This window comes from Protopterus annectens, chromosome 3.part1 (assembly GCF_019279795.1).
Source record: "Protopterus annectens isolate FY-2018-M chromosome 3.part1, PAN1.0, whole genome shotgun sequence".
Taxonomy (NCBI): domain Eukaryota; kingdom Metazoa; phylum Chordata; order Ceratodontiformes; family Protopteridae; genus Protopterus; species Protopterus annectens.
In genome coordinates, this window is record NC_056732.1 from 597,356,290 (window position 1) to 597,379,721 (window position 23,432).

A 23,432-nucleotide genomic window follows, 5' to 3' on the forward strand; every position below is an offset into this window, starting at 1 on the left:
CACATGATGGTCAGCCTATAATCTGCAGTGGGTGGTGCTACGTATGCAGGCTATAGCATCCAGTACCCCAGGGTAGTCATCCATGTTGTTGAACAGATGCATATTGCTGGTCCACTAATCACGTGTGTTGAGGACATGTACGTGCTCACTAGCATGTGTTGACATGGCATCTGTGAACTGGTGCAATACTCTGGATGCAGATGCCTGTGAGATACCCATGATATCCCCAGTTGTGCTGTGTGAGGTACCTGTGGCTAGTACACCTAGGCCAAGACATCCCATGGTATCCACTGTGATGAGTTTCCCTCGGCCTGTTTGATGTGTCAGGTGTGGCAGACACAGGTCAACAAGCTGCTGTAGGAGTTTCTGTCTACCCCATAGTGCTCCAACATCCCCAGCCCATGTAGCCCCTGGTAAGTCACCCTCGGTCTATAAAGTCTTATGTCACCCCAGTAAGGGTTGTTCGGCAGCATACACATCCTCACTGCCCCAGCCTCCTGCACATGTTGGTATATGTTGCCTGCTGCAGCCCATGTCATTTGGTTGGACTGTGTCATGAAATGTCCCTGCAGGTATACACCGGTGGTGTAGACTGTGGACGAAAGCTGTGTGTATTCTGCTTGCTCGCATTAACGTACTGTTCATGTGCGGGCTGGCCATGTCATCTGCTGATTGTGCTGATCAACACCTGTTTGTGCAGCCTGTGCACCCTGACTACGCCACCACTGTTGTCATCCCTCCCAATTTCACCAGGCAGGTATAGACACACCCCTAGCTTAGGTGTGCTAAGGCAGGAGCACTCCCGAGGCACAGTTCTGCAATGTACATACAGTATGCCTGATCCCCCTCCCATATTGTCAACTATATTCGAGACCTGCACCTGGCTGACTACACACATACACTCCAGGGACCAGCAGCACACCCTGGTGATAAATGTGATACACCATAGTCAACCTCATCTGCATAGTATAGTCTTCTAATGAATAGTTATATGACCCATACTGAACCTCCAAATTATTAACCACTGCTCAGTGTCGCTCAGATCTATACATAACTGGCAACAGGTGCCTTACCATCACCATATTTGATGTCCCATGGTCTTCCCAGCAACAAAATAACTGGTGTCTACACAACTACAACCCGTAGCCCTGCACACTACAGATGATGTGCATTACCACCACGCCATGGCAGATATACATAGATCCCAGGTTATTACGTACAGATCATCCAGCACAAACATTCAATAGTGCTCATGTCCCCAGACATATGTTCACATCTATGTCCACCTCTACATCTACATATATCATATATATTATTTGTATACATATATACATGGACATATACATATATATATATATATATATATATATATATATATATATATATATATATATATATATATATATATATTTATATATTCATGCACACATATACATGTACACACATATGTAGATATGGCATTTATATCACAACAGCGGACCACATGACAGCAATGCATTAGACAGGAATGAAAAGGAAACTACATTTGCCACCTGCATCATGCAGTGTTGTTACTATCAAGGCACATGTGTTATGTTGCGTCACATGGGTCAAACCGTATCAAGGGTAAGAGTAGGGCTGCTGACAGTTACTCACCAGACCTATTGACGAATGTATGTGTTGACAACCCAGTGTCTTGGCAGAATATGTGGGCTGTGGACACTATATAGGTCAGCAACAAAACAAACTAAACACATCCCGCAGCTAGCCACCCACAGATACCAACACATATGGTATAACTGTCAAACACACACACCTGCCATGCCTTGGAATCGAGCACCTACCTGTCTAGTCTACCACACTACAGCATTATGCTGTAACACGCTATCGAGATTACTGGTACACAGCACTCCCAGAGGCATACTTCTAGGTGGATGACATCATCCGCAAAGACAAAGACGCTGATAGGAAATGTATGTGGAGTGAGCCATCTAAAAGCATTACTCTGTCCCCAGGCAGCTGGAAACACACACACACACACACACACACACACACACACACACACACACACACACACACACACATACACACACACTTGGCAGGGCTGGGAGTCGAACATACATCTAGCTACCTTATCACACTACAGCATTACGCAGTTACAGAACACGCTATTGAGATTACTGGAACACAGCACTCCCAGAGGCATACTTCTAGGTGGATGACATCATCCGCAAAGGCAAAGACGCCGATAGGGAATGTATGTGGAGTGAGCCATCTACAAGCATTACTCTGTCCCCAGGCAGCTGGAAACACACACACACACACACACACACACACACACACACACACACACACACAGGCACACACTTGGCAGGGCTGGAAGTCGAACATACACCTAACTACCTTATCACACTACAGCATTACGCAGTTACAGAATGTGCTACTGAGATTACTGGAACACAGCACTCTCAGAGGCATACTTCTAGGTGGATGACTTCATCCGCAAAGGCAAAGACGCCGATAGGGAATGTATGTGGAGTGAGCCGTCTAAAAGCATTACTCTGTCCCCAGGCAGCTGGAAACACACACACACACACACACACACACACACACACACACACACACACACACACACTTGGCAGGGCTGGGAGTTGAACATACACCTAACTAGCTTATCACACTACAGCATTACGCAGTTACAGAACGCGCTACTGAGATTACTGGAACACAGCACTCCCAGAGGCAAACTTCTAGGTAGATGACTTCATCCACAAAGGCAAAGATGCCAATAGGGAATGTATAGAGAGTGAGCAGTCTAAAAGCATATTATTGTCCCTAGGTAGACATAGACAAACACACGGCAGTGGTGTGAGCGGGACAACTGCCCATCTACTGAGCACTATTACAACACTACATAGATATGAGCTGCGCCACAGACAGTACCCCCTTCAAGACAGTCAACCAGTATGTTCAATGTAGGCATCCATCCTGATGTGGACAATGGGCATCTGTTGCCTGGATGACCACCATCGCTATACAGGATGTCAATGGCCATGCCCATACACAGAGGCACATTACAGACACAAGGTGTCACTGGGCATGCTCACACACTTAGTATCACACGTCCATTTGGAATGTACTGTGTGTCCATCTACACAACGGCGTACTGGGCATGCTCACACACTTAGCAGTTACAAAGGGCCGTCTTGCATGCACACGGATTCTAAACACAGAAGGGCACAGTTTGGAATGTACTGTGTGTCCATCTACACAACAGCGTACTGGGCATGCTCACACACTTAGCAGTTGCAAAGGGCCATCTTGCATGCACACGGATTCTAAACACGGAAGGGCACAGTTTGGAATGTACTGTGTGTCCATCTACACAATGGCGTACTGGGCATGCTCACACACTTAGCAGTTGCAAAGGGCCGTCTTACATGCACATGGATTCTAAACACGGAAGAGCACAGTTTGGAATGTACTGTGTGTCCATCTACACAATGGCGTGCTGGGCATTCTCACACACACAGCAGTAGCAAAGGGCTGTCTTGCATGCACATGGATTCTAAACACAGAAGGGCACAGTATGGTGTTACTGTCCCCACGTACATGAAGGCCTCTCACACATACTGACCAGTAACACTCAATAGCCATCATAGATGTCTCAGGTGCAGATCACAGAGGTAAATGCCACAGTCTACTATGTAGCCCTCAGACATCACCATGTCGTTGAACCAGCAACACACAGCCATACATTACCACAACATCATGTGACTCATGACCAGTGGACTGTACATAGGTCTACAGCAACTGCACAGACTACACATGTACTGACAGGGTTCCATCATGTGCTATGCAATGCAATGATACCACTGTACATAACCAGGTCGGCTCTACACATAACAGAGGCCCTGGGTCTTACACAGCTGTGACAGATGACTGTCACTGTATACCAAAGAACACACAAGTTTGGATATGACATACATATAGTCGCAGTGGATATGTGCATGGACCACACACACACACACACACACACACACACACACACACACACACACACACACAACACATATGTACATAGCATAGCTTTTGCTGTCCTCCGTGCAGACAAGTGGCTACAGCAATCACACGCATTAAAATGGAAGGTAGGTCCATGACTGTTGAATGCTAACAGTACATGAGATAGCAATGTTGACCGAGGGCACATTCCCTCTGTACTAGTTACCCATGACACCCATCATATCATACAACAGTCCATGTGTTATGTATGTCATCACACATGTCCACCAATTGCAATGCATACAAACATGGCTACAGGACAGGCATATAGGACCAACACACATGTACATGTAGTGGTGTGCATGCAGCTACCATGCATGTGCAGTAGCTGATGCATGTAATTCATCTGTGCCTAACTGCAGCATGCAGTTTCAATGCAGCCCCATCATTGACACCGGTATATGGTGAAATACTGACAGTACGGTCTGATGTACATCAGGTATGGATGGATGTGTTTACATAAAGTGGTGATCCACCTTTGCAGATGGATGTTTGCCGGGGACGGCTCACAGGTGTGTCACACGCCATCCTACAATTACATGTGCAAACAGTACACTATGTTACTGTTACTTGACGGTGAAGACATAAAACCTACACAGCGGTCAGGTGTTACTGACTGTAAGTCACTTGACACCTGTAACACTTACACCCTCCTGTGAGCATATAGCAGCACAATTGCCGGAGGTAGCATTGGTACATACAATGCGGCCAATACTGCTGCATGTCTGTCAGACGTATCATCATATAGCAGGTGTATCATTCACAGTACTGCCAAGTGTGTTTGCTTGTGTGACCATATATGCCACATATGGTGGGGAATACATCCCAATTGTTACACACCTGTACACTGTTGTAGAGATCTGTACATAATGCAGTGTGGAAAGCATGACGTAGGCAGGGGTGGTGTGTGTATCACACACGTCAGCTATCCGTATGTGAATGACATTTGTGGACTCCACAGTATGTGTGTGTGTGTGTGTGTGTGTGTGTGTGTGTGTGTGTGTGTGTGTGTGTGTGTGTGTATGTATGGCTGTCTGGTGCATGGAGTGAGGGTGTATGCTACTATACAGAACAGACAGGATCCCTAACCCCTCATGGTGATGCAGTCTACTACCCTGTTGATGCCATCGGTCTCAACCTTACTGGCTACCTGTACATGTTCATTCTCTGTGTCGCTTCGTGTGGGTGCACAGTACTGTGAGGGTGATTACCACATAGGCAGGGGTCCTCACCTCAACACTATGGAGTGTGCGTTACAGTGTTGATGACCCCGTGAGTGTGGGCATGTTCCTGTAATGTGACAGGGTATTACTGCTACACAGTGAGGCCTCATGCTATCAAGTGGCCTCTAACGTTATCATTGGCCAGACCACTGTGTACACCCCCCCCACCATGTCAACATACCTGTGATGTGACCTGGTATGGATGTCACGTCTCTAGCCACTATAGCCTATTAAACAGCCTGGATCAGTAGATGTGTGGACATCAGTGGTATGTTAGCCTTTCCAACAGTCAGGTTGAGGCTACATATAGCATGCTGATATTGCCATACGTGCCTGTGAGTACTCCATATTTACACATGGGAAACTGCAAACACTGCTACTTGTTGGCACATGCAAGTAGACCATAAGTAGACCATAAGGAGGGAACCAGGGCATCATTACCAACATGCTGTTACCATTGTTACCAAGACACATACTGTGGACATATAACAATGCATGATAAACCTGTATTACGTGGTATGTCTGGTGCATGTCAACAGTACACAACTAATGTAATATACACTTGTCTCACTATTCTGTTCACCCTGTGCATCAGACCATTTGAGCATGTCCCTGCACCGATGGTGTGGATGACAGGGGTGCGGCACAGACTTCATCATATGCACAGGGTGCTAATGTTTGCCAGGGGCATAGGCTGCACTAATGGATGACATCATGTGTGTGGGTAAGGGCCGGTTATCTGATTGGACATGTGTGGTCATTATGCATGTAGGTGTTGCTGTGCCCTACAGATGTTTTTGCCATGTGCGTGTATGTGTGCACACAGTTCTGCCTTTTGTGAGGCCTACACAGGGGTATTATTGACAGCTCCAGATTGTACAGACCAGGATGTACAGCTCACTGTGTCTGGCCACGGCCACGTGACCTGTGCCTGCCAGGGCTTGCACGGGCACTACCAGGTGGAGGTACAGATTGGCTACTGTCCGAAGACACATGTCCACTGGAACCGTGTCCCTGCTGGGAATGGTAAGGGCCACGTCCACGTGGCCTGCTGTGTTCTAGTGTGGACAGCGCAGCACCAGCTGCACTGTTACTGCTACCAGCACTATGGGAGCGGGCATGTGAGGTGGCACGCTCACGTCCACATGGCCTACGCCTCACTCCTTCCAGATGTTCCAGCACAGACAGCTCACGCTCGCGAATTGCCATGCCACGGTCAAGGATTCCGTCTATGTTACCCAATCACCTGTCCAGAACATCAGCAATCTGCAGTTGAGCATTTGCCAATGCTTAAATGTTGTCATTTAGAGTATGGATAGCAGCCCTCTGCAGCCTCTGCCCTTCTCTGTTTTGCCATTCAGCATGTGCCTGTGCCGCCATTAAAGTCAGAACATGCGTCTGCTGACACCAGCTGCTGCACTCTGTCCTGCAGGTGCATGTCTGCCAGAGGTCCTCCTACGAGCAGCACTGGCCACATGCCTGTGTGGCACATCTGCAGTCATTAAACTGACACCATGATGTGGAGACACACCTTCTGTAGCCACCACACGTTCCTGTTCCACGCTAACAGATGCTGCCTGTCCTTCCTCTATGGCCACTGGTGATGCGGTATGTGTTGGCAGCAGAACTGTGTGCGGGGAAGAGGGGGGCATAGCTGGGATGGCAGCCATTGGCACAGATTCAGCCCCTGACAACCTGCCTGTACCTCATGCATATGTTCATCACTGCTAGTATCTGTGGGGACACTAACATCGATGGACAGCAGGTGGGTAACGCACCTACATCACCTGTGAATGCAAAGAAAGACTCTAAATTACAATAGACACACACAGACACACACACACACACACACACACACACACACACACACACACACACACACACACACACACACACAGACACACACACACACACAAACAGACACAGACACACACACACACACAGACACACACAGACACATGCACACACACACACACACACACACACACACACACACACACACACACACACACACACAGACACAGACACACACACACACACACACACACACACACACACACACAGACACATAGACACACACACACACACACACACACACACACACACACACACACACACACACACAGACACACACACACACAGACACACACACACAGACACACAGATACAGACACACCATGCATGTGATTTGACAGACGGCATGCAGCATGCATGTGATAAAGCAGACAGCATGCAGCTCAGACATTAATAGTGTTAGTTAACATACCTCCCTGGGTTGTACACAACAGCAAGCAGGTGTCGTATCAGTAGCCATGCAGTTCACACAATCATGGTAGTAAGCATGCATCCCCGTGATACACCATGTGGACCAGAACAGGTTAACAGTACACATGGCTGAAGTGACCTTGACATGTAATCTGCTGATGTGTGCATTAACATGCATACATGTCTGGTACAATGGTGTCCTGACACATGTACAGCATTGTAATGGGCATCACATTGCAGTGCTTTCTGTATGCTCTACAGATAGAATGGATGTCTAGCAAATGTGCATGAGCATGGAAGGGTAGTGTGAGCCGTCGACATTGCTATACAGTGTGAAGTACAGACACTGTGTCATTGCATGGCATCATGAGGCGTCTATATTGCTATACAGTGCGTAATATGCACACATTGCATAGCCATAACTGCATGCATACTCATGACATAACTGTGGATTGTGGCCCACGATGATGAGGTGTATACACACCAAACCATGCTGTGTCATGTGAGAGATCACTGAAAGACCTACAGATGATACCCCTGCACAACTACTACAGAGTCTTAGCTGCCTGGCAACCATGTCCACACATGGCAGACTTGTCAATTCAACATGTCCCACATAGGTTCATAGGTTCATACTAGGCTATCTGCCCTAGGGCATTTATAAGCCTAGCCAGAATGTGTTTGGCTTTCGCCAACCATTTTAAATTTATTTTGCTATGCCCTTTTTCGAGGTTAGTATACTGTGCCTCTGTCTAACAGTGACACAGAAGTGATACCCGGGGTAAACCTACGATCTCCCATCCACTCATCAAGATTCCTCTTGAAGAGAGTCAATGAGGGACTCTGCCTAACCTGGACTGGGATTTTATTCCAGAGTGAAGGGAGCCTCTGGGTTATGAATCGTCCCTCCAGCATGTCCTATTTATTTCAATGCTGAGGTTCAAGTCTCACGAGCGCGTAGCTCGATGGGATTTGGATTTTCTGAGGTGCAGCATGTCCATTAATTCTGGGTTGGATATGGCTTTATACGTCAGGCACAGATCGCCTCTGAACAGGCGGTATGCCACTGAGTAGAGCTGGAGTTTCTTTAACCGGGCAGCATATGGCATCTGTTTGAACCCTTTGATCCTCTTGATGAGGTACTTTTGGGGTCTTTCCAGTTGCTGCAGGTGTCTGGTAAGGTACATCCCAAAAGGGGCATTGTACTCAATTATGGGCCTGATGAGGGATGAGTAAAGAGGCACAATGACCTCCCATGATCTAGATGTGAATCCTTTCATGATTAGGTGGGCTATATAAAATGTTTTTCTAACCACTTTGGCCACGTGGTTGTCAAATGAGAGATTGCTATCAACTTGGGTCCCCAGGTCCCTAATTACTTCTTCTGTACTTAATGGATTACCACCTATGTGGTAATTTGTGGGCACTTTGTTTTTGCCAAAGGGGATGACTATACACTTTTTGGCATTTAGCTTGAGGCCATGGCTCGGGCACCAGTTGTCTGTTTCTATGAGGCCCTTCTGGAAGATGCTTGTGTCAGCTGGAGAGTCGATTATGGTGCCCAGTTTGCAGTCATCTGCGAACTTGGTCAGCCACAGTCCTTCCGTGTTGGCCTGTACCTCCGAGAAATATATACTGAACAAGAGAGGTCCCAGGACTGAGCCTTGTGGGACACCACTTGTAACTGTTTTGGAGTCTGACATGGCTCCAGCAATTCTAACCATGTGGGTTCTGTCCTTGAGCCAGTTTGCAATCCATCTAGTGACATAGGGGTTTATATTTAAGCTAGTGAGCTTATCTATAATGCCCGAGTGGGGTATTGTATCGAAGGCTTTTGCGAGGTCCAGGTAGGCTGTGTGGACCACCTTCCCCTTGTCAATGGCCTTGGTGACTGTTTCAAAGAAATCAACCAGGTTTAAGAGGCAGGATCTTCCCTTAACAAAGCCGAACTGGGTAGGGTCCAGTGTCTTTAGGTCCCCAATATCTTTATTTATGAGGTCCATGATGATCCTTTCCATAGCTTTGCAGACCAAGCTAGTTAGGCTTATGGGGCGATAGTTTCCAGGATCCGTTGAGGCACCACCTTTATGGAGAGGGACCACTGTTGCTGTATGCCACTCTTTGGGCACGTATCCTGTAGTAAGGCAGAGATTGAACAGTAGTTTTATGTTTGGGTTTAGCTCTTCTTGGAGTTCATGTAGGACGCAGCCCAGGACACCGTCTGGTCCCATTGATGCTGTGTTTTTTTGTTTTGGAAAGGGCGGCTCTTACCTGAGCATCTGAGATGTCAGGGGGGCAGCACTCTGCTGGGATAGATATTTGCCCTTTTGGTGGGGGGAGAAGTTTGCGCTGAACCTGTCAGCTAGGATGTTGGCAATGTCTGTGGGTTCAGTGTATTTTTTGTCATTTTGGAATAATTCTGAGCATATCTGGGAATTACCACCCAGGTTCCTAACATAACTAAAGAAAGCCTTGTGATTATCCTTAGTGTCCTGTGCAATTTTTCTCTCAAAGCTGGCCTTAGACAATTTTATGAGTGCCCGTAGTTTTTTGCTAATACTGATCAGTGATGCCTTCCCTTTTTGGGATTTTGCTCTATCATTTAGTAGCTTCCTCCTTCTATTGTATAGTTTGTTTATGGCTGGGGTCCACCAGACAGAACGTCTGCCTTTGGAGGATTGGGTCTTGGTTTCATTTGGGATTGTATGATCCATGCATTCCTGAAGGTGTTCATAGAATGCATTTATAAAGGATTCTGCGGTCTGGGCCGTATTTTCCACAGGCCCGGGGGCTTTGAAGGATTCCATCTTGGTTTTGAGGAGTGTGAAATTTGCTTTAGAGAAGTTTTTCACTGTGGTTTTCTGGGCAGGGGGTGGGGTCGGGATGTGAATTTCCAGTGAGATTAGTTTATGGTCTGATCTTACCAGTGAGGGAAAAACTTCTGGTCTGGAGCATAGAGTCCCCATGTTGGTGATGATCAGGTCCAGTATGTTTTCCCCTCTTGTGGGAGTGGTAACAAGTTGTTCCATAGCATTTGAGTTTATAAATTCTAGGAACCTTTGGGCTAGGGTGTTGGAGCTAGAGTAATGCTACCAGTCTATGTTTGGGTAGTTGAAGTCGCCCAATATAATGGTGTTTGGAGAGACCTTCATATTTTCCAGTGTTCTCAGAAAGGCCGAGTGGGGTTCCTGGGTTTGGGAGGGTGGTCTGTAGCAGGCTATCAACTGGAAGGCAGTTTTACCCACTGTTAGTTGCACATGGATAGTCTCTGGTGCTTCGTGCTTTGCCACCAACCTGGAGGTGTGGGTATCTTTGATGAATATCGATACTCCCCCTCCTTTTGTGGTTCGGTCCAAGTTTTGTGGCCGAAAAGCATGGTATGAGGTATAACCTGGTAGTGCTGGGGTGCTCTCAGGAGCCCTGAACCAGGTTTCTGTTACTGCACATATAATGATGTTCTCCATGCTAAGGAGAGTTTCGAGTGCGTGCATCTTGAGGTTTAGACTTCTGGCATTGAGTAGCATTACTCTTAGTTTCTTATCCCTTGTGATACCTATGGAGGTGGGTTTGTCTTTTGAGCCTTGCCTAAAAAAGGCACTATGGGGGTAGCAAGAGCCTTTGCCAATATCCGAAAGCCCAGGGGTGACAGGTGCACGTTGACATTGATGTACACACACAAGGTGCACAGCTAACGGTGATGTCCTACAGCAGCAAGGGAAATGTACAGTATCTGTGGCCTGATGTGGTGTCAATGTCTGTGGAAGCTGTACAGGTGACTACAGTCATGCTATGACACAGTCATGATGTTCAACACATCTTATATGGTAGACTTAAGTGACACCTCCACTAGATGTGCACAGGCTTTTAGGATGTCCAGTGTACCACATCAACTGTATAATCAGTCAACTAAGGCTATAATTGGACCATGTGTGGACAATGTGCAACAGGGTGTATACACATCACATCTACTGTGTGGCTACATGTCTCTGGCCATCCCCCATGGCCATGTGTGAACATGTGTTGGTCAAATGTTTGTGATGGCCGTCTATCTCACATGTCTGTGTTGTCCCATATGACATACACCCATAGATGTCAGATATGTCACCATCCACAGGGCTATGCATCAACGGGTTGTATGTTTGGTATGTGGGGTATGTGTTATGGGATAGTGTGACAATATTGCAGCCAGAACACTACGTGTCTGGGACATGTCAGATGGCACATCACAATGTGTGCACCCATTGCAGGGGCATATAACACAATGGTGACTCCTGTGGGCTGCCCATATCCCATCTCACTGTGTGGTACTGTTTGTGTACCACACATGTGTTGTTCCAATGTATAGTACATATGCATACATTGTACAACACCTCCACCATTGTATGCACAGCTGTCCACACATGTAGCAATGACAGATACTGTGGTTTCATGTCGGTGTATCATTTCATTTGTATATATTGCACATGGGTAGCCAGTGTGAATGATGGGAGATGTGACCTGTATATCGTGACTGGACCAAACATCAAGTGTACAAGTGTTAACTGGCCACATGGCGAATAGATCTATGCTTTAACATGCCTGATACTGATGACAGTCTCACCTGCAACGGACTGATGTCTGTGCGGCACGCCAGAGGTACCTGTATAGGGGTGACGCAGCAGTTTGAACATTATCCATGACTGTATGACAGCTACAGGGTACACTGTGCATGTTAACACATTCGGCTGTACAATAGCATATAGTATGCACATGTGTGCATACACAGGGTAGCATACTGTAGTATGCAGCATGTGTGTAAACATTGCTTGCATATGATGTTACATTACATAATGTACAGTGACACATGCAACTAAATGAGATATAATAGTAATATGTGCAGTACTGACTTAGCAGGCAACTCCAGGCTCATTGGTTGGGAGACACCCACCTCCACGATGGCAGCTAGTGTTTGTGGATGTTGTTCTGAGGGTGTCCCCTGACTGGCCAGTAGCTCCTTGGTGGGTGCGAGTGGGGGCTGGGTTGGTGGCCCACCACCTGTTCCACCTTGTTCCCTGGCGATTGCAGTGGCATGCTGTTTTGCATGTCGTATCAAGTCTGTGCAGTGTCTTCGCACCTGCTGGTAGGTGCGGTTATGGCCACCCACTTCATTAACCCTCCTGCAAAAGTCCTGCCACAGGTCGTCACGCTGCTGGGCATGCTGTGGCACATGGCTGAACAACACCTCATAGTTCTCATGGAGGTACAGAATGAGGACATCATCCTCCTGGTGGCTGTACGCTGGCAGGCGTGAACGAGGCATTATCTGTAAGACATAATGATGGTGACAGGTCACAGTATCACAGAGATGTACAGAGATACTGCTGCACATACATTTGTATTAAATCTAGTACATCTGCACAGTTATCTTTGCAAATCATCATGACACTGACATGACTGACATGTTTGTGTCACACACATGTAACACCCGTTATGCATTGAATATCATCACCATATATGTGTGTGTCACCTCATTACATTGATCATACTCCATGTGAATGCTGTCTTGATGTGGGCATGTCTGTTTGCCTGCACTGGTGTTCTTACCTATCAACACATGCCTGGATGTGTCCACAGTAATGCTGTTGACCTTGATGCTGTGTATATGTCACATATCAACACATACACAGCCTTAATGGACTTGAGCAGTGACAATGCACACATACGCATGGAAACCTTTACATGCATGTGTTTTGTCATATATATCTACACGGCACTGTACAGCAGTTCAACATCCTGCCATGAATCGCCTGTGTTGCACATGTGATAGACATGGGACAATGGCTACCCGGACGTCATTCGCAGGGATGGTTATCAACTATAGCATGTACGGGGAAGGTTTCCTAGCTGTATCCGACAGCCATTTTGCCACTGCGAGGTGCATCAGTGCCACATTACTGATCCAGACAGTTGATAATACATCTACCATGCGGTCATCACACCATGTATGACAGAGATGACATGTGCAGCTTTGATGGACAGGGTTGCATGGTATGGCGGGAGTATGTCACATGTATGGCACAGGGATCTGTCCATCGTGTGGTGATCCTAGTAGTAGGATGGTGGCTGTCCATGACGTATGTCTTTCAGATCAGGATATGTACGTGTAGCATGTCCAACATCATAATGTAGCAATGTCTTTATGCAAGGTAGACAGCATACTGCATATTGGAGGTGAGGATTGTGAAGGCTGGTATCGCCCATCCATGCATGGCCAATACCCCTTAAAGTTGATATGTGATCCAATATTGGTCACCCGAGTGCTGAGTATGCCTGTCCAATGATGTCTATGCTCATGGATGGCACCCTGTCATGACATGGGTGCCTCATATGACTACCTAATAGGCCTGGAGACATCACCAACTCAGGGAGGTGAACTGCACAGCACCATCCCTTACACAGTCTCCATAATGTTAACCGCAGCCTAGGTGGTAGTTAATGGGTACAGGGATATTCACCTAGCGGTGACAATGCTAATATCATCTGTCTGATTGTGCACATATGTCACACACCTCACCCACAAAGCCCATCCTGTATGTTGTACACAACACTGCGACAGCTATTGCTCATAGGTCATGGCCATTCACATCCTTACATACACAGATGCCTCACATTTGTCTGTGTGGTATGGGCTACAATGAGGGAGGAGTACAACACATTAACCCTGTTTTACTGTAGCTGCCACTGGTGTGATATGCACATGTCACTCTGACACCTTTTGTAGTGTTGATTCTGTCAACAGGCCACTGGTAGAACACTCCTGTGACATACAAAGGTACATGTAGTCAAACATCCGTACTGTCATCTACATCTGTACTGCTAACATCTACGTTGATAAAGGTCCATGGACTTGCAGACCATACTCAGCAGGGTAATAGTGCAGTGTCTCCAATTATGACTGTCGTCACCACTTGTGGGTTGATATTATCCAACACCCTATCTGTATTGCATTTTCATGCTCAGCACTTGTTCAGAACTTTTGAGGACTTCATGAGCTACTAATTAATATAGCACCCATTCCAAACCATTTATCACAAGTACACTGTCTGTCCTTACATTTCCAGCTTGCTTACAGTACAACAGCTGTTGTACACACGTAACTCACATACCTTGTGAGACATGGTTGAATATACAGGCATATACAACTGTCACATACCAGTGCTATTGCCTGTCTATATGATGAATATAGCATACATGTGGCAATAGAGCAATTGTCTCATGTACACAGTCAATGCTCACCTCCCAACATACGACACTACAGCCTGTGGGAGATGCACATATGTAGCCATGCTGGGGGTAATGCTCTCACCAACCCAGACTGAACCTGACAGTCATGTGGGGATGTGTAACATTTGCAACACACCCCACTCATCACATAGTCTCACAAGATCTCCACCACCACAGGCCACACATAGTATGAGTACAACTTTTGCAGAAACTCTCCATACTCTATGTAGGCACCAAAGGCAGCCCCCATCACCAAACACAACAACAATAACTTATAGCCCACAGACTCATGTGTGTCCATCACATACAGCCAATAGGGTGTTATAACATACACAACACACCAGTCATAGGTGAATCTGTAGGCGGTCACACTGATGTCCCACTCAGCAGGCTACACAAGGCGATAGTCGCTTACATCTAGCTGTCGTATAACTGGTTCTGCAACATAACCTATGCACCCATGCCACACCTCACCAGGTACAATTTGACTGTCATTGTCCATGTTAGTGTGATTGCCCTGAGATGCAACTTCACAGACTACATGTGCAGTGACATGCAATAGTTCACTGGTCTTGTAGCCCTGAAGGTATCGGCCAAGCACTGGGGAGCATTATGCATTCATCCGGATTTGATACCACTGTATAACAACTGACTGTTTCACTTCAACAGTTGCCTATGCTTCTGCTGTCATTCCACAGGCATCCAGTATCTGTCCACTTTGGCTGACATGGTCAACAAAACATGATGCTTTGGCACAGATGACCTGCATCTGTCAGCCCTGGGAGTACAAATAACATGTAAGGCTCTTGCTGCTCCTATACTGCCTGTCTTGCACAGTTTCCAATAACATTCACCACCAGAACGGGAACAGGCAAGCAAAACATGGGGTCATGAGACTCGATGCTTGACATCTTCATCTCTGACGCACGCAGGCAAGGCACTCCTTGTAATGGACCACTTCAATATCTCTGCAGTGACTGGGACCTGCCTCTAGGCTCCGCAGAGCACACCTGCACTGACAGGTTATACACAGACCACACCTTTCAGTCATGTATACGCAGACCACACCTTTCAGTCATGTAACCTGGACCGGAAAACCCAAGGCTGAGGTGTTCCCATATTCCACTATGTTGTACACACCTCCTGGCTAGTTACTTAGCACAATGCATCAGAGGTGATCCACGTGCAACTAACTGTGGCCAGAACTGCTATACACATTGTAACATGCTAGGGATTCAACAACATACCCCACGGTTACCAGCCCTCATTTCTTGGTGTACTGGACAGTAGGGTTCAGACAGGTACTACTGATGTGAGACTGACACTACCCCACACTTAACTGGGATAGCCACTCATGTACCAACACATTAGGCCAACGCTGTCCGGGATTCATAACCTCAACTTTGCTGGATCAACCCATACACACCACCTCCAAGACCAACAGTATCCTAGCCATGGACACTACCAACATGTGACTGGTGTTCCACACCTGGGGTTATCCCCTCGTTGGTGGTTTCTGAACATATGCTAATCACCCTTGTTATCCACATCCCGGCACCACACCCTTCACGGCATACACAGTACAAGATTATTACAATGCCTACTACAGACGTCTTATGACAGCAGTAGTAAACGTAATGACACCCGTGCAGATGGACAATGCACAAACAAACACTGAGACATACCCCAGTGCACTTCATTAGCACTTACACAACTGCATGGACCATGCTATTCCAAACAGAGCCATGATGGTAACCACCAGATAACGGACGCCACTCTGGGGGGTCCAGTTCCATGGACATAATGTACAACAAAAGGTGGAGGCTGTTGCAAAGTAGAGTACAATCCCATGGGTGGGGTAGCTCACTGGTCAGCCTCAGTAGGGCTACGGGATCCCTTATCACATACTCCGAACCTAGCTACATAAACATTACTGCGACACATTCCAGGGTGTACCACAAGGCATTATGGAGGTATGTCAGTAGTCAATGGCAATACCCACATCTGCTCTGACATACGACAGTTACTCAGGAACATTACAGAACTGAGTGATGTTGGCAACATCCTGGCGGATGGGTTCAGTGCTAACATTACACCCTCTCACTCCCTACAGGGCCACAATCCATGCAGGAACATTGCGGTGTCCCTGCGGTCACAACTACATGGTACTAACCTGCACTCTCTAAGGCCTGGAACACTGACTCCATGTGACTGTCCAACATCCCATGCTGTGATTTACACAAACCTCTGAACGACATGTCTCCCCACTTGGCCACCAAATTCAGTAATAGCCTTGTATCAGACATTGTGGCCCCTGAATGGCACACAGCAACAGTTATCACATTCCACACAGGTGGCGCCACAATGAACCAGAGGGACTATTGCCCTATACACCTGACTGGACTGTTCTGCAAGGCTATGGGGCACATCATCATGGAAGTCATTCACAGAGACATTGGTGGGCTCCGGTCCTTTGATGCCTCCCAGGTTGGACTTGTTAGGGCCAGAGCATGGCTCCTACACCTGGTGGACTCCTTTGATACAGTTACCAGGGTAGTTGATGACGGTAAGGGGGTCCACACAGCCTACATTGTCCTCTCATTGGCTTTCAGTACCGTTCTCCATTCTGGTATTGACAACATACACATCCACCTGCACATCGACCCCTATGTCTCAGGATATTATGCAAAGTGGCTCACGGACAGGACCCACACAATGAGGGTAGCATACCATAGTACCTACTGTATTTCAGTTACACTTGGCGTACCACAGTCCTCAGTCATAGGGCCCCTCATGTTTGGTATATGCTTCCCTGAGGTACAGGCTAGCACAGAGGGACTTTCCCTGACTAGCGTCCCAGACAACTGCATACAAAGTGCCATGCTTGATCCACCAGCTGATACTGACTCCCTCCATAAGGGTGTCACTGTGACGAATACCTGATATCAATATCATGGCCTCAAGCTGCATGACACAAGGTGCATGAACATCCCCTTTGCATTACACCAATCACCCACTGACTATCACATAGGTGGTAGTCCCCTACATACATGTCACATTTTATGTGATCATAGTACACATGTATGTAGCACCCACTCCTTTGATAAACATATTGCCAATGTGGCGTGGATATCCTTCTACGTGGCCACCCTTATCTGTACTGGGTTTGTAGCTGGAACATAGGCAACCATTGTACCTCTGAACTCCTGACGTATACACACATTCAAGAGTACAACACCCCATTTAGGGTGTACCTTACAGAACAGCTACAGCTTTACATACCACAACATTAACACGCCATGAGGATTATTGAGCTCCGAAGGTTGACGTATGTGGCAGAACTACGGACACCACAACTGTACACATTTGCATACTGCATACTCAGGGGTGACCTCTGCTGAACATACAGGGCCCATGTCCACAACAATATTCATGGATATACTCCACATAAGCGACATAAGCAAAAGCCACTGAGAGCAACATGCTCATGGATATGTGCACACACGCAACGATGAGTGGGATGCACTTGAGGGTTACATTCCCAAACCAGACACTCACCATGCTTTGGAACATGATTCCTATGTACATCACGCAGGTACACTCAGTAGCACTGTTCATGTGATAACTCACTTGGTGGATGGGAGACACACATGTACACCAGGGATCACTGCAGTGGCTGTACTGTGCAGAGGTGCAGGTAACACATGGCTCTGCTGTTCACAGACATGACACTACCCTAGAGAGGTGCCGCTGGTGTAAACACTGTAGTTGGGCTTACACATAGACTTGCCAGACAGCATAGTACCCCACTATGAACCTGTGAAGCTATTACATGTCCTTTGTGCATGGTTAATTGAGTAGCTCTTCCATTTCGATTAGCTATCATGCTGTTACAGTGTCCCGTGACTACAAGCCATATGTATCCTGTTATTGCATATTGTACATGCCAATAGACGATACCTTTGGTATGCATGATATGACTGTTATGCTGTGTAGAATATCTGACATATCTACCTACAATACTGTACATTACACATATTTTACATATTATCCCATAATGCAAAGCATACTTGCACAGCAGGACCACCTTAGGCATGTCATTGTCGTTATATGCCCATACACATGCCTACTGTGACAGTATATCAACATATATTATCTCCTGTTATGGCACGTACTTGTTGGACATACCCTACCACTGACGGCGGGTGGTATGGAATTGTTCTGTTTAAAGCCCTCATGTAGCATCCCTTGTGGTGTCTGTGATGTTTACCTTGTGGCCCACTGCAGGACACACAATTTCTACAAGCGTTACTATGCTCAGCAAGACATCACTACATAATACCTTTTCCCATTTTATGCATTGCGGACACTTTTAATTAATGCAAAATAGGCTATACATACACTAACATACTGAGTGTTCTACATACCTTGTTAGTGTTCCAAACTTTCGTAACTATCTCTCTTACAATGTTTAAACAGTTCTATGGTATGAGCATATGGTTTGAATGTCTGGCAAGTCATCCTTATATACGTTGATACCTGTAACATGTGGTTTCCTGCCGCCAATTGGTGTTCCTGAGTAAATTATTACATGCACATCAGCTGTGCAGCTACTCCATTTGCCAGTTACGTGGCAACAGTGGGGTATACTTGAATTCTCCACTTGGGCATTGCCCATTTCCACTGCCTTCGGGGGAGACAGATTGTATGTGTTTTGTTGTGTGTAATTGCAACTGCTATGTGTAGAGACATGGATATTTTGGATTCATGTCCCCCGTGGATTGTGTGTGATGGCTAGAGTATGTGGTTCAACATGTGAGTGTACCTGTCATCTCAACCGTCTGATAAGGTACTATTGCACACAAAACCTGTAACATCGCCGTCTGTTCCATTATACAACGGCTACGATTTCACATGGCGCCTTTAAAAATGTGTCTCTCACAAGGTATGTTAACACTTCTGCAGATGTAATTGAGCGAGTGGATGTTTGTGCTGTTATTACAGTCTGTATTGCTATAGTTTTGTGTGTGGGGAATGTAGGTGGGTGTACGTAGCATATACAGGTTTGTGGGGCTTGCATTTCTACATATTCCATATATGTGTGTGTGGGCTCCTTCCCTAATTAAAGACCTATCAGTTAGTAGACTTTTGTTACGGGCATATACATTGGGCCGTTGTTAATTGGTTTCTATATAGTATGCAAGTGAGGATGATACTTCCATACCTCCGGAAATACAGCAATATGTAAAGGAATGTTACTAAATGACAGCTGTCCCGTGTATTTCTTTCCCAGATATTTGCTCTCATTGCAGTTGTGTTGGTAACTGAACCTCTTTGGCATGGGTTGCCACCTTTTCAAATGGCCATAGTGGGACATTTGAGGGACACACATTGGTGTTTACAGGCCAACATATACCCACGGTCAGTACACAGGATAGCACATACTTTTATCCTGAATACATACTTATTCTTGTAGGACTTTGGCTACTTATCATATTTCATGTATCATTTATGTTTCTTACATACAGGCATAACTATTTAATGCAACTGTTACATAATATATGGGACATAATTATGTTCTACAATCTCGGACATTTGCCCATTTTAATGTTTTATGTCAGGACACAACTGCCCAGGGGAGGGGCTGTCCCTCCTAATGTGGGACAGGTGGTAACTGTATGCCTACGGCTAGCTATAACCACACCTACTGTAATGATCTACCTCCGAGTTAGCACTAACAGACACACGATGTAGATGCACACACACACATTACAGTCACACGGAAATGCACACGGCACCCTCAACACACACATACACAGACTACGGCAAACACAAACACAGTTGAACACAGTACCTACATGGACCGCAACACCGGCAGCGGTAACTAAATGTCCCATCATATCGTGATAATATTACTCGCGGTTCTAGTGTTCCGGTACTGTGTTCTTTCGGTCTTTCAGCCTCGTGGTTATGCATGTCGGTATGTGACACATTCCATATTTGGCAGTATCCTATTTATTTGTACCTCCATGGTTGTGTACATGTCGTTGACCTATCTATATATTTGCAGATATCGGTAAATCAATATATATCAACATATATCTCTCTATCACTCTTTCTATCTGTATTATATATATGTATATGTGTGTATATATATATATATATATATATATATATATATATATATATATATATATATATATATATATATCTGACAGAGAGAGTAACAGGCAAAATACACCTTTCATTGTGTACTTGTCAGTGTATACTGTTTCCTGGACTCCGCACGTTTATGTTTGAACCTGTCACATTACACACCTGCCGTAGGTACATCTTGGCTACCATAGTGTTAGGTGATTGTGCACATGACTGCGTGTTCTACTCCTGGCAATGGTCGTTTTACCCTTCAGAGCAGGCACTATTAGTACAGGGGTGAATAATGCTGGTTTCACCTGTTCTGGACATCACTGACCATGATCTGCGCGATATTCAGAGTAGCTTAGCCCTGTTTTGCGCATATCCATATAGTCATATATAAACAATGCTTACCAGCACTGGGCAAAACATATTCCCGCTAACGTGTGCTAAACATGATCTGCTGACCTGCATCCGACATGCATTATTTGTGCTTTCGGGATTACGTTACATCCCTTGCAGGACGTGGGACCGGAAACATGCATGACGGTCACTGCATTTACCACTTGGCATTTGTATGTGGACTATACTACAGCTGTTACTCCATACTGCAATCACATGGGTAACTCAGTTAGTTTACATATGGATGAGTCCTATTAATGGTATGTCCATGTGATGTTTAATGGATGTGCTCCAGCATTGGGTATGTATATCACAGTGAGCCACACACTATAATGTGCTACACCTTCAAACGACCGTAGGTGAAGCATGCTGGGGTGACAGATACCTGTCATGGGTACACCCCATGCCTTGACACAACATCCATGATTACATTATGTGGAGCCCCTCATTAATACACCAGGGAATCCATGCAGAGTGTGTTGGGAACAGTGATTACACACATGGGATCCCGCAATTGCCTCTGCTCCACTGAGTGACAGTTGGTTACTCGATGTTGTGGTGACAGCAGACACTGTTTGCCTCGATTGATGTATGGCCTCTGACAATCGGGCGTGTACCTACCGATGTACCTGGGAACCTATACACACAGTACCAACATATACTGATAGGTGCGTGTACTGTTCAGGTGTTGACATTCCTTGTTCCAATAGCTGTTGTGTGTACAATGGTTGAGGGCTGCCTATGTAGGATTCACACAGTAGCCCACCTATTCATTACAATTTACAGGTGGTTGTGTGTGTGTGCCATCCATTTTACTGTGTGTGCAGGTGGAGAGGTGTGTCAGTCCATAGGGGCCTACACTGTCAGAGTATGTGCTATACGTTCCCTCTTTGCCAAGGTATAGGCATATTGGGCACACCTCCGTCTGCCTACTGGGGCTGGCACAGGGTGTTCATGGTCTGAATCCCTCTGTGCCTGTGATGGCCTTGGCAATTGCGGTGGGCTATGAGGGCCTTCACCATTTTGTCCCTGCTGCAGCTGTTTCCGCAGGATCATATTATGTAGCATATTATGTAGCATAGCACATACTATGAAGATGTGGGCACACGTGCCTGGAGAGTACTGCAAGGCTCCACCAGATATGTCCAAGCAAGGGAACCATGATTTCAGCATCCTGAACACACAGTCTATGATGATTCTGGTTTGTGAGTGTGCCTCATTATGGCATTCTTGCATGGGTGTGTGTGCATTTCTGATGGGAGTCATCATCCACGGCTCCAGTGCATAGCCAGCATCTCCCACAAGGTGGCCATGTGGGATGCCCCCCCCCCTGACAAATACCTGATACAGCTGTGAGACATGCCAGATATGGGAGTCATGGTAGCTTCCAGGGCTGCCAGCACACACATCCATGTTAATGCCCTGGGCATTGCACACGACCTGGCAGTTGATGGAGTAGAATCCCTTGCAGTTTATGTAGCGCTTACCATGCTCACCGGGTGGTGACTTGATATGTATGTACGTGCAGTCTATCGCACCCAGTACCTCTGGGTAGTGTGCCACATGGTGGAAGTGATGCATATTGCTGGCCAACTCCTCCTGAGTTCGGGGGAAGTATATATGCTCATTGGCATGTGGTAACATGGCATCCAGGAACTGGTGTAGTACCCTGGATGCTGATGCCTGTGAGATCCCCATTATACCTCCAGTTGGCCTTTGAAAGGTACCTGTGGCTAGTATTCACAAGCTTACACATACCTTCGTGTCCACTGGGATGGGTTCCCCTCTGTTGTTTCTGGATCTCAGGCGTGGCCGGCACAGCTCAACTATTTGCTGTAAGATGTCCCTGTCCACCCTGTAATACTCTACTATCTCCAGATCATGTAGCCCCTGGTAGGTTACCCTTGGTCTGAACACTCTTCTCCTCCTCTGGGGCCTGAGGTGGTTGTCAGCATCATCCTCCACAACACCGTCAGTCTCTAACACATGGTGATGAATCACAGCTATGGCAGCTCCCAACATGTACATTTTAAAAGTTCCCCGTATGTTTACACCTATGGTGCAGTGTTTGTGAATACACAGGTGTGTGTAGGGTGCTTTCAT